At 45.4% G+C, this 20973-nt stretch overlaps 1 long non-coding RNA gene across 1 annotated transcript; it reads right to left on the bottom strand.

The window, feature by feature from the left end:
- Nucleotides 1–2411: 2411 nt before the first annotated feature.
- On the bottom strand, nucleotides 2412–15917 carry LOC132809941 (uncharacterized). Its single transcript, XR_009642651.1, has 3 exons — nucleotides 15868–15917; nucleotides 10218–10343; nucleotides 2412–2509 (listed from the first exon to the last, which is right to left on the bottom strand). It is a non-coding gene; the product is annotated as an uncharacterized LOC132809941 (long non-coding RNA).
- Nucleotides 15918–20973: the final 5056 nt, after the last annotated feature.

Below are 20973 nucleotides of genomic sequence, written 5' to 3'. Positions count from 1 at the left end.
TACCCAACTGGTTAGCATTCAGCAGTGTTTAATGGGCACCAAACAAATAATAGGAATACATCTGCCATCCTCGGGTTAACTTGTTGTGACCAGAATGCTTCCAAAAGGACCAGCCTTTTCACACCAACCAGTATGCATAGTTTAAATTTCATCATAAAAAGATAAGACATCAGAGTGGGAGTTAGGCTATTCAGCCCATCGAGTCCACTCCGCCATTCAATCATGGCTGATGGGCATTTCAACACCACTTACCCGCACTCTCCCCATCTCCCTTAATTCCTTGCAAGATTAAGAATTTACCAATCTCTGCCTGAAAGACTCATGCCGTCCCGGCCTCCACTGAGCTCCATGGCAGTGAATTACACAGGCCCACCACTCTCTGGCTGAAGAAATGTCTCATCATTTCCGTTCTAAAATGACCCCCTCTAACTCTAAGGCTGTGCCCACGAGTCCTACTACCCCTGTTTGATGGAAACAATTTCCCAGTGTCCACCCTTTCTAAGCCATGCATTATCTTGAGGTTTCTATTAGATCTCCCCTCAACCTTCTGAACTCGAACAAATACAATGCCAGGATCCTCAGCCGTTCATCGCATGTTAGGCCTGCCATTCCAGGGATCATCCGTGTGAATCTCTGCTGGACACGCTCCAGTGCCAGTATGTCTTGCCTGGGTGTGGGGCCCAAAACTGCACATAGTATTCTAAATGGGGCCTAAGCAGAGGTTTATAAAATCTTAGTAGCGCCTCACTGTTTTTAAATTCCTACTCTCTTGAAATAAATGACAACATTACATTTGCTTTCTTAACCATGGACTCAACTTGCGAGTCAATCTTTAGAGAATCCTGTACTAGTACTCCCGGATCCCAGTGTACATTGTCAGACAGCCAATCCTCAATCCATGACAGTAGCTCACCTCGAACACCACGGGCCCTCACCTTCCTCAGCAGCCTCTCGAAAGGCACCTTATCAGAGGCCTTTTGGAAGTCTCAGTAAATAACATCTACTGGGTTTCCCTGATCTAAACTACTTGTTACCTCTTCAAAGAATTCTAATAGATTTGCCAGGCATGACCTCCCCTTAACAAATCCATGCTGACTTGTTCTAATTCGACCCTGCACTTCCAAGAATTTAGAAATCTCATCCTTAACGATGGATTCTTGAATTTTACCTACAACCGAGGTTAGGCTAATCAACCTGTAATTTTCCATCTTTTGTCTCGATCCTTTCTTGAACAAGAGGGTAACAACAGCCATTTTCTAATCATCTGGGACTTTCCTTGACTCCAGTGATTTTTGAAAGATTACAACCATTGTTTCCGCTATTTCTTGAGCTACCTCCTTCAGAACCCTACGATGTAGCCCATTTTTAGAGCTTTTGGCTTATTGACTACAGAGGAACCTCGATTATCCAAATGCCAATTATCGGAAAATTAGTCTGCTCCCTTGTGGGCTCTCTCACAAGGTATTCCAAATGCCATCCTGTAAGCATTCCATGAATTCCCTTTCTTTGGATCCACTGGCAACATAATTCCCCCAGACCATCTACATATTGAAGCCCCTATGATCACCATGACCTTGCATTTCTGACACGCCCTATCTATTTCCTGGTACATCTTACATCCATGGACCTGACCACTGCTGGGAGGTCTGTTCATAAATCCCACTCTGTTTTATTTTGCCTTTGTGGTTACTCACCTCCATCCAGACAGACTCCACATCATCTCACCCTATGCCATTCAGTGCCACAGATTTAATTTCATTCTTAACGAACAAGGAACCCCACCCCCTCTGCCCACCTCACTGTCTTTTCGATAAGTTGTAAATCCTTGGATGTTTAATTACCATGTTTAAATGGAAGCTAGGGAACTTGGGGAAATTAATAGTGATGTCATAAAATCTATCCATATTACAGAGGAGGAGATGCTGGGCACCTTAACATCAATAAAGATAGATGTTTCCCCAGGACCTGATCAGGTAATTTCAGAAATGTTTAGGAAGCGAGAGAAGAGATTGCTGGGCACCTTTCTGAGATAGAGGATGGCGATAGAGGGTTATTTTCCTGAGATAGAGGATGGTAATAGAGGGTTATTTTCCTGAGAAAGAGAATGGTGATAGAGGGTTATTTTCCAGACTGGAGGCCTGTGACCAGGATCAGTTCAGGTTCCACTGCTTTTTGTCATTTATAAAAATGGTTTGGATGTGAATATAGGTTTGCAGATAGCAGCAAAATTGGTGGTGTGTTGAACAGTGAAGAAGGTTGTCTGACAGTACAACAGGACAATAGGCTGAGGAGTGGCAGATGGAATTTAATTGAGATGAATGTGATGTGTCGTATTCTGGTTAGGCAAACCAGGGCACGACTTATGCATGACCCCACCCCCCACCCTCCCCTCACCCTCCACCACTCTCGTAGCATGTTGCGGCCGCGACTCTGTTCCTCTTCCTCCTTGCGGTATGTCACGGCTGTCTTGCCGTTTCGGTCCATCCTCCCCCTCGCGGCGTCATCGGACCTGAAACATTAATTCAGATGTTTCTTCTCAGATGCTGCCAGATCTGCTGATCTTTTCCAGCAATTTCTGTTTTTGTCTCACACTGAGGCTAGCCTGATCTCCACGCCTCCAAGTAACTATACACTGACTGTAAGGAGTCTCACAGTGATCCTGGCCTGATCTTCACACCTCCCAGTAACTATACACTGACTGTAAAGGGTCTGACAGTGAACCTGCCCTCATCTGCACACCTCTGTGTAACTGTACTGTGTCTGTAAACAGTCTCACACTGAGTGTGGCCTCGGTTACACACCTCCAAGTCAGTATAATGTCAGTGTAAAACAGTCTCTCAGTGAAACTAGCCTCATTGACGCACCACCCAGTTACGATATGGTGACTGTAAACAGTCTCATTGAGAGTCTGGCCTCATCTGCACGCCATTCAGTTACTACATGGTGATTGTGAACAACCTAATACTGAGCTTGTCTTTTTCTTTTTAAATTTCAAAATTATATTTGATTCATCAAAAATATCTTTCTGTATATACATAGGCACAAATGGAATTTGGTCCTTTCCAGTTGCAATATCCTTTATTGTCACGTGATATGCAACAAAGAATATTCTATTCAAGTAAACAAACATTGGACTTTGGACGAACCAAAAACCCAAAAAAGGTCGCTTACACGTACGTCATTATATATATGGGAGACACTGGGAGGGTCCGATAACTGAACGGACCCCCATTTCCCTTCAGCAGGAAGATCTCAGACAATGGTCTTACCCCCACTGCACCTTGGCAGCAGTCGCCCCAAGCTGTAGTCCATCCCTCAGCACGTAGTCCTGGACATTAGGATGTGTCAGTCTGCAATACTCAGTCAGGGTCAACTCCTCACTCTGGAAGACCAACAAGTTCTAGGCAGACTAAAGAGCATCATTCACTGAGATGATGATCCTCCAGGCTCAGTCAACGTTTGTCCCAGAAACTATATGGTGACTGGAAACAGTCTCACCGTGAGCCTGTATTGTTCACCCTTCTACCAGTGTCTGTTGCCTGTTTCACAGTCAGCCTAGCCTCATCCTTACTTCCTTTGAGTCAATCCTTTGTGTCCCCTTCCAATTAGCCCCTGCGTTTGAGAATGCAGCCAGAGATCTCTCCAGGCCGCATTTCATTCTCCTCACTGTCTCAGTGTGCCCACGTATACCACTTGTCTTTCCCTTTCCCTCCTGACTAGTTTTTGTGAACCCCAACCCCCTCCCTGACCCCACCATCCAGCTGCAATGTTCGGGAACCCCCACAATGGACGCTGCCATTACTCTTCCAGCTCGTTCATATTTCTTCACAAAACAGAAACATAACTCATTGACAGGAATAAGTGGCGGGTGAATGAGATAAATCATACATCTGCAAGCAGATTGCTGTTCAATGGTGAGATTAACTTTATTTTATGTGTATAAATTAAAATCAAAAGAATCACGTGTAGTTCTGCATGCAACTCATTTCATTGAATACAGCTGTGCAAAGAAATGATATCTCTGCTGTTCAAACCATTCCAATAGTACAACATTGGAGAGAGAACATTTGGAAATGATACAGAAACTGCAGATCCATTAAAGGGAAATTGAAGGCATGCTCTGCACCAAAACTCTTAATCCATTTCACAAAGGAAATACTTCATTCAGGCGATTAAATCTGTCTTTACTGGTCTCCTTCCCATTACATTTTCTTCCACTCTATGGGTCACCTCAAATGTGTGACTCCATTTCCTTTCCAGTATGGCCTTACCCCTTCCTTTTTCCCGGGTATGTAACTGTTTCTCTTTAGTGTGTGCTTTATTTCCAGGGGAAATATGAATTCCAATGGTTGTGACCAGGACAGCCAGCTGGACCTCATAGAATATGAGTTCCCTGATTGGGGCTGTTAATCTGGACCAAGCAGGGAGCCCTGGCTGACAGATGAGAAGGGTCAATGTCAGAGATGCGGTCTCTGAATGAGGCAGTGATAAAGTCAAGGACAGTTCATGTGTAAATAGAGGGGGACCTGGAGAAGGCCACAAGCCTCAGTGCAGATTTCTTCACATCCATCTCCAGCACTGGGTTTAAACATTACTGCATACCCTTCCTTTTAGAGTCACAGGCATAGAGACACAGAGATATACAGCACGGAAACTGACCCTTCTGTCCAACACAGCCATGCCAACCAGCTATCCTAAATAAATCTAGTCCCATTTCCAGCATTTAGCTCATATTCTTCTAAACCCCTCTTAGTCACATACTCATTCAGATGCCTTTAAAGAGCAGTGAATATGATCTACATGAGCATCAGTCAGAGGTTAGTCAAGGTTCCTCTACTGCTCACCCGTAGACTGTTAGATCAAGGTTAGATCACATTGAACACAGGGTAAAAACAAGGACTGCAGATGCTGGAAACCAGAGTCTAGTTTTGAGTGGTGCTGGAAAAGCACAGCAGGTCCTCAGATGCTGCCTGAACTGTGTTGTTCCAGCACTACTCTAATCTAGACTCATATTGAATACAGTCTATTCATCCTCTCCCTATAGCTTAAACCCTGCAACCCTGGCAGCATCCTTGAAAATCTTTTCTGAACCTTTTCAAGTACAGTAGCGCCTCGACATACGAACAACCCCATTCACAAACAAATCCTGTTTACGAACAGGATTGTACGTAAAATCTTGCTTCAACGTACATACAAAATTCAAGGTACGAATGCAAAAAGCCCGTGTGCGACCATGTGGCTTCATTATTCTGCTTTGCTACGTGCTTGTTGAACGCAAAAGCTCTCGGGCCCCGCATGATCTCATTCAGTTCATCTTTGGCACGTGCGCTGTGAACGACCGTCCTAGCATTCTTATGCTATGCGAGCAATGGAAAAAATTGATTCAGTTCACGAACTGGGTCCCAGAATGGATTAAGTTCGTAAGTCGAGGCGCTACTGTACTGTTGTCCAACATCTCAGTTTCAGTAAAGCGTTTGATAAGATTATCTACGGTAGGCTATCACAGAAAATACGGAGGCATGGGATTGAGAGTGATCTAGTGGTTTGGATCATTAATTGGCTGGCTGGAAGAAGAGGGTGGTGGTTGATGGGAATTGTTTCATCCTGGAGTTCAGTTACTAGTGGTGTACTGCAAGGATCTGTTTTGGTGTCACTACTGTTTATCAGTTTTATAAATGACCTGCATGATGGCATAGAATGATGAGTTAGTACACTTGCAGATGCCCTTAAGGTTGGTGGAGTTGTGCCAAAGTATGTTGTAGATTACAGTGAGACATAGATAGGCTGCAGAGCTGGGCTGGGAAGTGGAAAATGGAGTTTAATGCAGAAAAGTGTGAGGTGATCCACTTTGGATTGAGTAACAGGAATACAGAGCAATGTGCTAATGGTAAAATACTTGGTAGTGTGGGTGAGGAGATAGATCTCGGTGTCCATGTTAGAGCCCTGAAAATTTCCACCCGGGTTAAAGGATTGTTAAGATGGCATATGATGTGTTAGGTTTTATTGGTAGAGGGATTGAGTTTTGGAGCCATGAAGTCATGTTGCAGCTGTACAAAACTCTGGTGTGGCCACACTTGGAGTTATTGTGCATAGTCCTGGTCATTGCATTATAGGAAGGATGTGGAAGCTTTGGAAAGGTTTTAAAGGAGATTTACCAGGATGTGGTCTGATACGGAGGGTAGGTCTTATGAAGAAAGCTTAGGGACTTAATGCTGTTTTCCTTAGAGAAAAAAAAGGTTAAAAGGTGACTTGACGGAGGCACACAAGATGATCAGAGGAATAAATAAGACAGACAGTGAGAACCTTTTTCTTCGGAAGGTGATTGCTAGCACGAGGGGGCATAGTTTAAACTGAGAGGGTGATACATATAGGACAGATATGAGAGATAGATTCTTTACTCAGAGAGTACAACGGGCATGCAATGCCTTGCCTACATCAGTACAGGACTCACTAACTTTAAGGGCATTTAAATGGTCACTGGATAAACATATGGATGATAATGGAATAGTGTAGGTTAGATGGGCTTCAGATTGATTTCACACGTCGGCAAAATATCGAGCCAGTACTGCGCTGAAATGTTCTAATGTTCTAACACACCCTATCTCTGTAAGCTTGTTCAGTCTCTCAAACATTTTGTATCTATGTTCTATCTCTGTCTGCAGTGAGCAGCAGGGTTGGAATAAGACTGATACTGAAAATTTGGGACCAGTATTGGGTTGCATTTGCAGATGTGTTGTTGGACAGGAAAAAGAGGTTGTGAATGGAATTGATTTTGACTGTGAGGGATTCTTGAATTTATTGAGTTGATAACTGACTTTTATTCTCTGATGACATCTCATTTGATTCATTGAATGTTAAGCAGAAAGGATATGTTGGTAAATTTGGATTTTTATATTGTTTTGAAATGTGATAGATGTATTTGAATACGCACTCCACCCATTTACAGAAATTCCCAAATCCCTTAGTATGTTAAGTCAATTCTTGGAGTCTGTTCGATGCAGTATTCTGGAGCGGAGCATTCTTTACACCTGATTGGGTATTCTATAGCACACCTTCTGACATGAAACCCGGTATTCTCTACTGCAGCCAGCTTTTCTCGGATTTCCTGGTGTCACCTCTGATCTGCATCGTGTGCAAATATTTTACTGAAGACAAAATACTTGTGAATGTCTGGTTCAGTCCATATGACCGGAAATGGGGATTTTTGCAAGGCATGGATGAACTGACAATTCCCCGTGTTACTGAAGCATTGATCTAGACATGGGCTGTAGGTGGTGTAGAGAATGATACAGCCCATTAGCTGGTTATTGTGCTGGGTTCTGTTATTCAGCAGAGTTTGGAAAAGCTGAGCTGCGGTGCGGTTCCCGTTGATCTGGGCGGGGTTCAGCAACTTACTTTCTGGGCAACTACTGCTGTTGTTCGGGAAGACAGCGAGGTAATTTCTACCTGGGTAGTTTTGGAAAAAGTTCACATCGGAGGTAATGAAAGGATGTGTTGATATGCTGGTGTTCAAGTCTATATATCTATTGGAGTTTCCGCACTGGGAAGCAGGTAAAGCCACCAGGAAGGCGAAGTGTTCTCTCCCATAATCAGATGCCCAGTGCCCAGCACCAAGCGGAAACTGAAATGGGTAAAGTCAGGGTGTGAGTCAAGGGACGGACTTCAGGTGAAACATTCTCTGTGATGACAATTCAAACTTGTGCATCATTGTGACAGGAGGTAAGAGGGCTTCAGAATATGAACAATTTCAGTAAATGGGGGAACACATGGAAGGTGCAAATGGGAAATTGTCCACGTCAATAGGAAATAAGATACATATTTGTAGAGTATTATTCAAATAGTGATTGAATGGAGCAATATTGGCGTCCATAAGGAGAGGAGGGATAGGCTGGGACATTTGTTCACTGGAATGTACGAGGTTTGAGGGGTGACCTTAGAGAGGTTGAAAAATCATGAGTGGCGGAGATGAGGTAAATAGCAACGGTCTTTTTCTGAAGATGGGGAGTTCATAACTGGAGGGCAGAGTGTTTAGGTGAGAGGAGAGAGATTTAAAAGGGACCTGAGGGGCAACATTGTTACACAGAGGGTAGTTCGTGTGTGGGTTGAACTGCCAGAGGAAGAGGGAGATGCATGTACAGTGACAGCATTTAAAAGACAATTGGACAGATACATGGATAGGAAATGTTCAGAGAGATATGGGCCAAATGCAGCACAATGGAACTAGGTTAATTTGGGAAACCTGATGAGTAGGGACACATTGCACCGAAGGGTCCGTTTCCATGCTGTATGAATCTATGGACGTCTTTTTCCAGAGGTCACTGAAATTCAAAATGAAGGTGCAGCTGGATAGCAACATGTTAGAAAGACAAACGGCATGTTGGCCTTCATTGGCTGTGGATTTCAGTACAACTTGAAAGCTTATACAGTTGGTGAGACCACAGCTGGAGTATTTTGTACATTGTTGATTCAAGTACCTATGGAAATTGATACCTACTGCGAGGGGATAGCAGTAAGGGTTTATCAGAATAATTGTTGCTGTACAAGGTTGGTCCTATGAGGAGTGTTGGGGTTGGGTGGGCCGGCATTCAGTGGATGGTATCAGAAGGTGAAGTCTCTCACTGATGTGTATAGGATTCTGACAGGGCTCAGGATGCAATGATGATGTTTCCCCGGCCTGGGAATCCAGAGAAAGGGGCCAGGGTCACAGCATATACACGGGACACCATTTCTGACTGAGATGCTGAGAAATGTCTTCACTCAGACAATGGTGACCATCTGGAGACCTCTACCGCAAAAGTCACTGTTTTTTTTTAAAGAAAGAAATATATTGATTTCCAGGAGCTAACAGTGTCAGTGGGTCTGAGAAAAGAACAGGTGATAAAGGATCAGCCAGAATCATATCGGAAGATGGAGCAGGGCTGATGGGAAGGTCACCCTTTGTTTCATTGCCCATTCTCTCCTATTCTTAGCATCTATTAACACATATTCAACTTTTCTTCTATCCTGGCCTGCTCTCCGTTATCTCCTTGTTTACCCAACCCTTTCGTATTTTATGGAACAGACCAAATGCCCTGAAGTCAGGGTGTGAGTCAAGGGACGGACTTCAGGTGAAACATTCTCTGTGCAGTGCCAGTGGGCCCTGTTTGAGATGTGTTACATGGAACAATGCCCATCATATTAAAGAAAAGGAATTCACATTTCAAATTCTTGCATGGGAAGGTCAATGTTGCTTCATTTTGTACCCCTATCTCAGTGTTGTAGTAAATTCTGGGATCTGTGTCAGGTTTAAAGACAGAGTGATGCGACAGAAAGCAGAACATTGCTACTTATTTTTATACAAAACCTCGTGCAATGAATCACAGAATGCCACAAGCCTTCTTGATAACTCACTGTACCTTCATCATAAGGTCCTTTGACTGATGCACTACTCGATGCTCCATGCCATACGTATTGATGGGAAACGTATTGCCATACGTTTCTAACAAAGAGAGATGGGGAGGGAGAAGGAGAGAGACAATGAAGGCTACAGGAGCAGTGAACTAGAACTGGAGGTAGAGAGAATCCTGGAAGAATTGGAAAACAGAAAATGTTTGGGAAATAAGGACAAGGTGTGGAGCAACTAGAAAGCAAGGGAACAGAAGAAAGGGACAGAGAGAAAACAAAGACTTGTGACTGACAGGAAATTGGAATAATAAGTGAAGGAGACGGAGGGAGACAAAGTGAAACTGAGAGGTGAGGCGATTCAGTAAACAGTAAAATGTTGCCTGTGCGTGGGATTTGAGCATTTTCTCCAAACCTCACTTCGATGTATTACACTGTCTCCTTTATTTCAGGGTCAGCGGATGCTATCAATTTCACTCTTAGTGATGTACAGCCCCCCTCCCCCCAACAGCTTTTTTTTAGATTACTTACAGTGTGGAAACAGGCCCTTCAGCCCAACAAGTCCACACCGACCCGGTCGGGGCGCAACCCACCCACATTTTCCCCTTCACCTAATACGACTGGCAATTTAGCAAGGCCAGATCACCGAACCTGTCCATCTTTGAGCTTTGGGAGAAAACCGTAGCACCCGGAGGGAACCCACGCAGACACTGGGAGAATGTGCAAACTCCAGTCAGTCGCCTGAGGCGGGAATTGAACCCAGGACTCTAGCGCTGTGAGGCAGCAGTGCTAACCATGCCCCCTGGTCAGGTAAGATCTGTTTCACTGACACTTACCATTTAAAAATGCCAGTCACGGCATGGTTATCCAGTACAGCCGCATCTGACATGGGGATTGTGAGCAGCACCAACAGGAAAAGGCAGAGTGTCCGCATTTTTCGGATTGGTCAGCACCCTTTAAAACTGGAAAGGATGAAAGAAAAACTTGTTCAATTCATAACTGCATTGGCAAGAGCGTGAAAGATATGCAGGGACACATATGTTGGCAAACAGAAACTGTCTCTATCGTCCTGGGTGGTGTTTGCCATTAATTAAGCAGAAGGTCTGGTTACCTCCCATGGGTACAATTTGCAGGTGAAGATTGGAGTTTCTTCCAGGAATTATGGAGTATAGCCAAACTTTCGGAATAGGTGCAACAGGCCCACAGCTCTCTTGGAGGAGATGTGTTCTCAGACTCCAAATACAACAGGACCTTGAAAATGTCCAAAACAATGTGCACTTATATGGAACCTTTAAAGGATCGAATCATCCCACAGGATATTGCACAGGTTCCCTGTATTATAGGAGAAAGTGAGGACTGCAGATGCTGGAGATCAGAGCTGAAAATGTGTTTCTGAAAAAGGGCAGCAGGCCAGGCAGCATCCAAGGAGCAGGAGAATCGACGTTTCGGGCATGAGCCCTTCTTCAGGAATCCTGATTCCTGAAGAAGGGCTCATGCCCGAAACGTCGATTCTCCTGCTCCTTGGATGCTGCCTGACGTTCCCACTGATCACAAACTGACTCTGGTGCAGGTCCAGTTAAGCACAACACATATCACCAATTTGGATGGGTGAATCAAGAATAAAATATCCAGGTTTGATGACAATTCAAACTTGTGCATCATTGTGACAGGAGGTAAGAGGGCTTCAGAATAATATGAACAATTTCAGTAAATTGGGGAACACATGGAAGGTGCAAATGGGAAATTGTCCACGTCAATGGGAAATAAGATACATATTTGTAGAGTATTATTCAAATAGTGATTGAATGGAGCAATATTGGCGTCCATAAGGAGAGGAGGGATAGGCTGGGACATTTGTTCACTGGAATGTACGAGGTTTGAGGGGTGACCTTAGAGAGGTTGAAAAATCATGAGCGGCGTAGATGAGGTAAATAGCAACGGTCTTTTTCTGAAGATGGGGAGTTCATAACTGGAGGGCAGCGTGTTTAGATGAGAGGAGAGAGATTTAAAAGGGACCTGAGGGGCAACATTGTTACACAGAGGGTAGTTCGTGTGTGGATTGAACTGCCAGAGGAAGAGGGAGATGCATGTACAGTGACAGCATTTAAAAGACAATTGGACAGATACATGGATAGGAAATGTTCAGAGAGATATGGGCCAAATGCAGCACAATGGAACTAGGTTAGTTTGGGAAACCTGATGAGTATGGACACATTGCACCGAAGGGTCCGTTTCCATGCTGTATGAATCTATGGACGTCTTTTTCCAGAGGTCACTGAAATTCAAAATGAAGGTGCAGCTGGATAGCAACATGTTAGAAAGACAAACGGCATGTTGGCCTTCATTGGCTGTGGATTTCAGTACAGCTTGAAAGCTTATACAGTTGGTGAGACCACAGCTGGAGTATTTTGTACATTGTTGATTCAAGTACCTATGGAAATTGATACCTACTGCGAGGGGACAGCAGTAAGGGTTTATCAGAATAATTGTTGCTGTACCAGGTTGGTCCTATGAGGAGTGTTGGGGTTGGGTGGGCCGGCATTCAGTGGATGGTATCAGAAGGTGAAGTCTCTCACTGATGTGTATAGGATTCTGACAGGGCTCAGGATGCAATGATGATGTTTCCCCGGCCTGGGAATCCAGAGAAAGGGGCCAGGGTCACAGCATATACACGGGACACCATTTCTGACTGAGATGCTGAGAAATGTCTTCACTCAGACAATGGTGACCATCTGGAGACCTCTACCGCAAAAGTCACTGTTTTTTTTTAAAGAAAGAAACATATTGATTTCCAGGAGCTAACAGTGTCAGTGGGTCTGAGAAAAGAACAGGTATGTGACTGCGTGATAAAGGATCAGCCAGAATCATATCGGAAGATGGAGCAGGGCTGATGGGAAGGTCACCCTTTGTTTCATTGCCCATTCTCTCCTATTCCTAGCATCTATTATCACATATTCAACTTTTCTTCTATCCTGGCCTGCTCTCCGTTATCTCCTTGTTTACCCAGCCCTTTCGTATTTTATGGAACAGACCAAATGCCCTGAAGACTATCAAGGAGATAGCCTAGACCGTAACTGTTGTCTTATTTTAAGGCTAGTTTAAGGTGCTTCATTCCGGATTTGAGTGGTCAATCTCATCGGATTTAAGCAAAAGACACTTCGTTCTTAACCACAGTTAGAAAAACTGCAAAACAAAAAAAATGCTCATTTTAATTCTGTCGAAATACTTAACAAAATAATGTATTATTTAACTAATACTCATCAGCGTCCTAGCACAGCAACATCACATAAATGCAGCCTTGGACAAGGCAAATCAAGCAGATTCTAGTCCAGGAGAAGGAACAGTAACAGCAGGAATCTGGCAGCAGGGAGAGAGGGACACCTGTATCTGGCAGCTTCAATTCCAAAACCCCCAACTTCAACAACTGAAAGCAACCCCTAAAATCCGGGGTCTGTGCATGAGGCTCATTCATGCTTCTGTCCTTTCCCTTAAACTGTGACACTGCCCTCACTTTCACAAGGTCGTTGTGTCCTCGGGTTTTTTTTAAGAGACGTCTTAAAGGCAGAGGTGTTGATGGGTCTGGAAAGAGCCGAGTTTAACAACGGCTGGGAAGTGGCCAGTTCTCTCAGCTCAGGGTTTTTTTTTCGAGTTTGTTTAGCAGGCAGTCTGAAGATGATGGATTCCAGGGAAGATTGAAAACTTCGGCAGATGATTCCTGATTGCCTTTCTCTCTGAAATCGCTTTGGAAGTTATTCCTTCCTCTCTGTAAGAAGCTGTGCTGCAATTTACCTTTTTGCCAAGGGGTGTGTTAACGAAGTGTTGCTGTACTGGACTAGTTACCTAGTAGGAGTTACTGTATTGTGTCGGTTAATGTTTTCCATAGTTCGGTTATTTTAAATTCCGTTTTGTTTAGTTTGTGTTTCAACTGTAGGATTTAAATAAATTCTGTTTTGCTTAAAGCTCAGTTATTTGAGCAATTGCTTTTCACCGGGAATATCCACTTCACATCTGCCTTTAAAACAGGATGAAGTTAGGGTCTCGGCTACCTTCTTAAAACATTTTGAGGAGTTCTGGCCTGGTCTGTAACAAAATAAAAGCTACTTACTCTGCTTTCCATGGAGAAGACATCCCACCCTCGTGTTTACAACACATCTCTTGAAAAGAAACAGAACAGAACCAATCCCTCTTAAATGCGCATGTTATCACACACATCTCTCTCTCTCTCTCTCTCCCTCTGGGCTTCATCTCCATCTATCCAATCAGATCTCCCCTTTCTCCCCGCAGCACACCCAACCCATTCTTCACCATAAATACCCCTTATTCCCTGCTGCTATCAGTTCTGATGAAGGGTCAACAGATTGGAAGCATTAACTCTGGTTTCTTCCCACAAATGCTGCCATTAATTCACGATTCACCATATTCATTACAAAGGTGGTTAGGGGTGGATAATAAAGGTTGATTTAGCCAGTGAATACACCAAAGTGCAAAAGCTGAGGTTTTTCCACTGCTACCTCAGAGGTTCGAAAACTGCACTTCCCTCCAGACACCGTACTATCTCTGAGCACAGATACTTCCAAAGTGCAAATCCAAGCATATGCTTCTGCCTCCTGGAACACAATGTCCAGATAATCACCCCCTCAATGAGACATCAGAATGATCGAAGTTCAGACTCCATTACATTAGCACAGAGCTGATGTTCCTTGACCTGCAGGCATTTTCTCTGAGTGTTGTTGGTATCAATCACACTGGTGTGCACCACCCTACCCACAATACAGCTGGAAAATATCATTTACCATCTATCCAAATATTGTGCTTGAAGAATTAGAATTAATTGGTTCAAACAGGACCTTTTCCACACTCCTCTTACATTACCTTGTGAAACCCAGTAATTATAAATATAATGTTATGCCTTCAGCAACCTGCTTCAGATAGAGAGAGACAAATGGGCTGGGTGGTGGTGGTGGTGGGTGGGGGGGGGGGGGGAGTGAGGGGAAGAGAGAGAGGCGGGCTGACAGAGTGAGAGAGAAAACCAGACAGACGTAGAGAAACAGTGAGAGAAAGAGACACAGACACAGACAATGAGAGAAACAGTTTGTGTGTGTGTGTGACAGAGAGAGACAGACAATCAAAGATGCAGAGTGGGAAAGAAGAACAGAGAGAGAAGAGGTGAGACAGAGACAGTGGCAGACAGAAAAAACGAAGTCTGAGAGGCAGAGAAGGAAAGAGTGAGAAAGGGAGTGAGAGACAGATAGAGACAAAGAATATGTGTGCGAGAGAGGAAGTTAGTGTGCGACTAAGAGGCAGAAAGAGAGAAAGAGACAGTGAGGGCGCTAGAGGAAGAGAGAGAGGCAGAAAAAAGAAAGAGTGAGAGAGACATAGATGGTGAAAGGACAAGAAATACAGACAGAGAGAGCGACAGCAAGAAATCAAAAATGTGAGAGAGAGACTGTGAGAGAGAGGTAATGACAGAGAGAGTGAGAGATAGAGCGAGTCAGAGACAGAGTAGAAACAGAGAGAGATACAGAAGGAGAGAAAGTTAGAGAGACATGGGGGGTGGGGGCTGAAGGAAGAATGAGGAACTGAAAGAGTCAGAGAGAGAGAGAGACAGTGAAAGACATGAGAGAGAGGGGAAGGAAGAATGAGGAACAGAAAGAGTCAGTGAGAGAGGGAGAGAGAGACAGCATGAGTGTCAAAGAGAGATAACCTGAGGGAGAAAGCAAGACAGTGTGAGGGAGGGTTCGTGACAGAGACAGTGAGAGATTCAGAGAGAGTGGGAGACTGTGACAGAGAGAGAGTCACTGAGAGAGAAAGACAGTGGGAGAGATACAGTGAGGGAGAGAGAGGGAGACAGAGAATGAGGAAGTTAGAGTTAGTTAGACAGAGAGAGGGAGAGTTACTGCGGCTGAAAGAGTGAGAGGGAAAGAAAGCACAAGAGAGAGAGAAACAATGAGAGAGACACAGAAAGAATGAGAAAGAGGGACAGAGTGAGATCAATAGTGTGAGAGAGAGACAGTTTAAGACAGAGACAGTTTAAAAGAGAGAGAGAGAGAGAAGAGACATACTGAAGGACAGAGAGAGAGGAATTCAGAAGCAGAGTACACAGGGACATATGAGAGAGAGAGCGGGGGAACGAGCAAGAAAAAGGAACAGAGAGAGATTGTGAGAGAGATTAATTGAGGGAGACAACAAAACAGTGAGAGAGAAGAGTGACAGAGACAGTGAGAGCGAGAGAGAGACATTGAGAGAGAAAGATACAGTGGGAGAGGAAGAGAAAGAGCGTAAGAAATAGACAGACAGAGTGTGAGAGAGGGAGAATCAGTGAAAGAGAATGAGATAGACGGAGAGAGGCACTGAGACAGAAAGAGCAAGACAGGGAGAGGGAGAATGACAGCGAGAGAGAGGCAGAGTGGGAGACAGTGAGAGAGAAAAAGAGAGAGAGCCAAGTGAAGAGAAACAGACAGAGAGGCATAAAAACTTTTCACCAACCTGAACCACCTCTTCTCTGAACCAGTTAATGACTCTGCCCTTCAGCCCTCAATTTATGTCACTGTCCCTGTTGGGCCACTCCTTCTTTAGAGTCAGCCAGACATTTACATCTTGCAAAACAATCATGTTGACCAAATGAACCACTGCACGTCTACCCAAATCTTATGTCAACGGGTGTAGAATGCAAAGTGTAAAAACAATTTGATTCCATTTGCATGTTCCCTTGCTTCAAACCAATTTAATGCCAATACTCTGGTGGCTGGTTCCAAACTCTCCTCAAGGTGAGACATTGATTCAACAACCATTGCTTTGGGTGGTCTGGTGGCTTAGTGGTGAGCACTGCTGACTTACAGTGCTAGGGACCCGGGTTTGATCCCAACTTCGGGTAACTGTCTGTGTGGAGTTTGCACATTCTTCCCATGTCTGTGTGAGTTTCCTCCCATAGTCCAAAGATGTACAGATTAGGGTGGATTGGCCATGCCTACAGCGTCCAGGGATGTGGAAGCTCGGTGAGGTAGCCAGGGGGAATGGGCTGGGTGTAGGTCAGGCACTGTTTGGTGTGTCAGTGTGGGCTCAGTAGTTAGCACTGCTACCTCATAGTGCCAGGGACCTGGGTTCGATCCCAGCCTCGGGCAACTGGAGTTTGTACATTCTCCCTGTGTCTGTGTGGGCTTCCTCCGGGTGCTCTGGTTTTTTCCCACAACCCAAAGACGTGCTTGCCAGGTGAATTGGCCATGCTATGTTACCCATACAGTCATTGATTAGATTAGATTACTTACAGTGTGGAAACAGGCCCTTCGACCCAACAAGTCCACACCGACCCGCCGAAGCGCACCCACCCAGACCCATTCCCCTACACCTAACACTACGGGCAATTTAGCATGGCCAATTCACCTAACTTGCACATTTTTGGACTATGGGAGGAAACCAGAGCACCGGGAGGAAACCCACGCAGACACGGGGAGAATGAGTAAACTCCACACAGACAGTCGCCTGAGGCAGGAATTGAACCCAGGTCTCTGGCGCTGAGGCAGCAGTGCTAACCACTGTGTCACCATGCCGCCCACATTCAACATTCGACTGGGTGGATTGCTCTTTAGAGGGTTGGTATGGACTTATTGGGCCGAAGGGCCTGTCTCCCTATCGAAGGGGATCTGATCTCATCTAATAACCAACCATTCATGTGTGTGTTTAATTAAATAAACTTTACCTGTATTTTTTTAATGAGGCAAATAGCCTTGCATGCAATACTTACTGTCAGAAGCAAGTACTTCATCTGAACATAGAACATAGAAGGATACAGCGCAGTACAGGCCCTTCGGCCCTCGATGTTGCGCCGACCGAATCCTACCTAACCTATACTAGCCCAATAACTTCCAAATGCCTATCCAATGCCCGCTTAAATGACCATAAAGAAGGAGAGTTCACCACTGATACGGGCAGGGCATTCCATGAACTCACAACCCGCTGTGTGAAGAATCTACCCCTAACATCTGTCCTATACCTACCACCCCTTAATTTAAAGCTATGTCCCCTAGTAACACCTGACTCCATTAGCGGTAAAAGGTTCTTAGTATCTACCCTATCTAAACCCCTAATCATCTTATACACTTCCATCAGATCTCCCCTAAACCTTCTCTTCTCCAATGAGAACAGCCCCAAGTGCCTCAGCCTTTCCTCATAAGATTTTCCTACCATTCCAGGCAACATCCTGGTAAACCTCCTCTGCACTCGTTCTAAAGCTTCCACATCCTTCCTATAGTATGGCGACCAAAACTGCACACAATACTCCAGATGAGGCCTCACCAGAGTCTTATACAACTGCAACATGACCTCAGGACTCCGGAACTCAATTCCTCTGCCAATAAAGCCCAGTACACCATATGCCTTCCTCACAGCACTATTTACCTGGGTGGCAACTTTCAGAGATCTGTGTACATGGACACCAAGATCCCTCTGCTCATCCACACTACCAAGTAGCCTACCATTAGCCCAGTAATCCATCATCTTGTTATTCCTACCAAAGTGAACGACTTCGCACTTAGCTACATTGAATTCCATTTGCCACATTTCCGCCCAGCTCTGCAACTTATCTATATCCCGCTGTAACCTACCACTTCCTTCCTCACTATCCACAACTCCACCGACTTTTGTGTCATCCGCAAACTTGCTTACCCAGCTTTCAAGTCCTTCCTCTAGATCATTTATAAGGATAACAAAAAGCAATGGTCCCAAAACAGATCCTTGTGGTACACCGCTAGTAACTGCGCTCCAAGATGAACATAATCCATCAACTACTAGCCTCTGTCTCCTTCCAGCCAGCCAATTCCTAATCCAAACCTCTAATGTATCCTCAATGCCATACCTCCGAAGTTTTAGCATTAGCCTACCATGGGGAACCTTATCGAACGCCTTACTAAAATCCATATACACAACATCTACTGCTTTACCCTCATCCACTTCCTTAGTCACCTTCTCAAAGAACTCTTCCCTGCATATTTCCAGGGCATCCATTCTAATTATTTGTGATTCCATATTCACATCAGCAACAGTGTCCTGTTCCTGAGTGAATACTGATGAAAAGTACTGATTTAATGTCTCTCCAATCTCCTCCGCCTCCACACACAACTTCCCACTACTATCCTTGACTGGACCGATACCTACCCTAGTCATCCTTTTATTCTTGACATACCTATAGAAAGCCTTTGGGTTTTCCCTAATCCTACCAGCTAAAGACTTTTCATGTCCCCTTCTCGCTTCTCTTAGCTCCCTCTTTAGCTCCTTCCTGGCTACCTTATAACTCTCAATCGCCCCTACTGAACCTTCACGCCTCATCTTTACATATGCCACCTTCTTCGAGTAAAAAATGAGGTCTGCAGATGCTGGAGATCACAGCTGCAAATGTGTTGCTGGTCAAAGCACAGCAGGTTAGACAGCATCTCAGGAATAGAGAATTCGACGTTTCGAGCATAAGCCCTTCATCAGGAATAAGAGAGAGAGAGCCAAGCCGGCTGAGATAAAAGGTAGGGAGGAGGGACTAGGGGGAGGGGCGATGGAGGTGGGATAGGTGGAAGGAGGTCAAGGTGAGGGTGATAGGCCGGAGTGGGGTGGGGGCGGAGAGGTCAGGAAGAGGATTGAAAACCTTGTAGAGGGAGGAAGAGAGCTTCTTCAAGGAAGGCATCCTTGTAAGAGGATTCGCAGTAGGTTAAAATCTTCGAGTAAAAAATGAGGTCTGCAGATGCTGGAGATCACAGCTGCAAATGTGTTGCTGGTCAAAGCACAGCAGGTTAGACAGCATCTCAGGAATAGAGAATTCGACGTTTCGAGCATAAGCCCTTCATCAGGAATAAGAGAGAGAGAGCCAAGCCGGCTGAGATAAAAGGTAGGAGGAGGGACTAGGGGGAGGGGCGATGGAGGTGGGATAGGTGGAAGGAGGTCAAGGTGAGGGTGATAGGCCGGAGTGGGGTGGGGGCGGAGAGGTCAGGAAGAGGATTGAAAACCTTGTAGAGGGAGGAAGAGAGCTTCTTCAAGGAAGGCATCCTTGTAAGAGGATTCGCAGTAGGTTAAAATCTTCGAGTAAAAAATGAGGTCTGCAGATGCTGGAGATCACAGCTGCAAATGTGTTGCTGGTCAAAGCACAGCAGGTTAGACAGCATCTCAGGAATAGAGAATTCGACGTTTCGAGCATAAGCCCTTCATCAGGAATAAGAGAGAGAGAGCCAAGCCGGCTGAGATAAAAGGTAGGGAGGAGGGACTAGGGGCGATGGAGGTGGGATAGGTGGAAGGAGGTCAAGGTGAGGGTGATAGGCCGGAGTGGGGTGGGGGCGGAGAGGTCAGGAAGAGGATTGAAAACCTTGTAGAGGGAGGAAGAGAGCTTCTTCAAGGAAGGCATCCTTGTAAGAGGATTCGCAGTAGGTTAAAATCTTCGAGTAAAAAATGAGGTCTGCAGATGCTGGAGATCACAGCTGCAAATGTGTTGCTGGTCAAAGCACAGCAGGTTAGACAGCATCTCAGGAATAGAGAATTCGACGTTTCGAGCATAAGCCCTTCATCAGGAATAAGAGAGAGAGAGCCAAGCCGGCTGAGATAAAAGGTAGGGAGGCGGGACTAGGGGGAGGGGCGATGGAGGTGGGATAGGTGGAAGGAGGTCAAGGTGAGGGTGATAGGCCGGAGTGGGGTGGGGGCGGAGAGGTCAGGAAGAGGATTGAAAACCTTGTAGAGCTCTCTTCCTCCCTCTACAAGGTTTTCAATCCTCTTCCTGACCTCTCCGCCCCCACCCCACTCCGGCCTATCACCCTCACCTTGACCTCCTTCCACCTATCCCACCTCCATCGCCCCTCCCCCTAGTCCCTCCTCCCTACCTTTTATCTCAGCCGGCTTGGCTCTCTCTCTCTTATTCCTGATGAAGGGCTTATGCTCGAAACGTCGAATTCTCTATTCCTGAGATGCTGTCTAACCTGCTGTGCTTTGACCAGCAACACATTTGCAGCTGTGATCTCCAGCATCTGCAGACCTCATTTTTTACTCGAAGATTTTAACCTACTGCGAATCCTCTTACAAGGATGCCTTCCTTGAAGAAGCTCTCTTCCTCCCTCTACAAGGTTTTCAATCCTCTTCCTGACCTCTCCGCCCCACCCCACTCCGGCCTATCACCCTCACCTTGACCTCCTTCCACCTATCCCACCTCCATCGCCCCTCCCCCTAGTCCCTCCTCCCTACCTTTTATCTCAGCCGGCTTGGCTCTCTCTCTCTTATTCCTGATGAAGGGCTTATGCTCGAAACGTCGAATTCTCTATTCCTGAGATGCTGTCTAACCTGCTGTGCTTTGACCAGCAACACATTTGCAGCTGTGATCTCCAGCATCTGCAGACCTCATTTTTTACTCGAAGATTTTAACCTACTGCGAATCCTCTTACAAGGATGCCTTCCTTGAAGAAGCTCTCTTCCTCCCTCTACAAGGTTTTCAATCCTCTTCCTGACCTCTCCGCCCCCACCCCACACCGGCCAATCACCCTCACCTTGACCTCCTTCCACCTATCCCACCTCCATCGCCCCTCCCCCTAGTCCCTCCTCCCTACCTTTTATCTCAGCCGGCTTGGCTCTCTC

This window comes from Hemiscyllium ocellatum, unplaced genomic scaffold (assembly GCF_020745735.1).
Source record: "Hemiscyllium ocellatum isolate sHemOce1 unplaced genomic scaffold, sHemOce1.pat.X.cur. scaffold_1454_pat_ctg1, whole genome shotgun sequence".
Taxonomy (NCBI): domain Eukaryota; kingdom Metazoa; phylum Chordata; class Chondrichthyes; order Orectolobiformes; family Hemiscylliidae; genus Hemiscyllium; species Hemiscyllium ocellatum.
The sequence above is the reverse complement of the archived record's forward strand: the minus strand, read 5'-3'. Positions and strand labels throughout refer to the sequence as shown.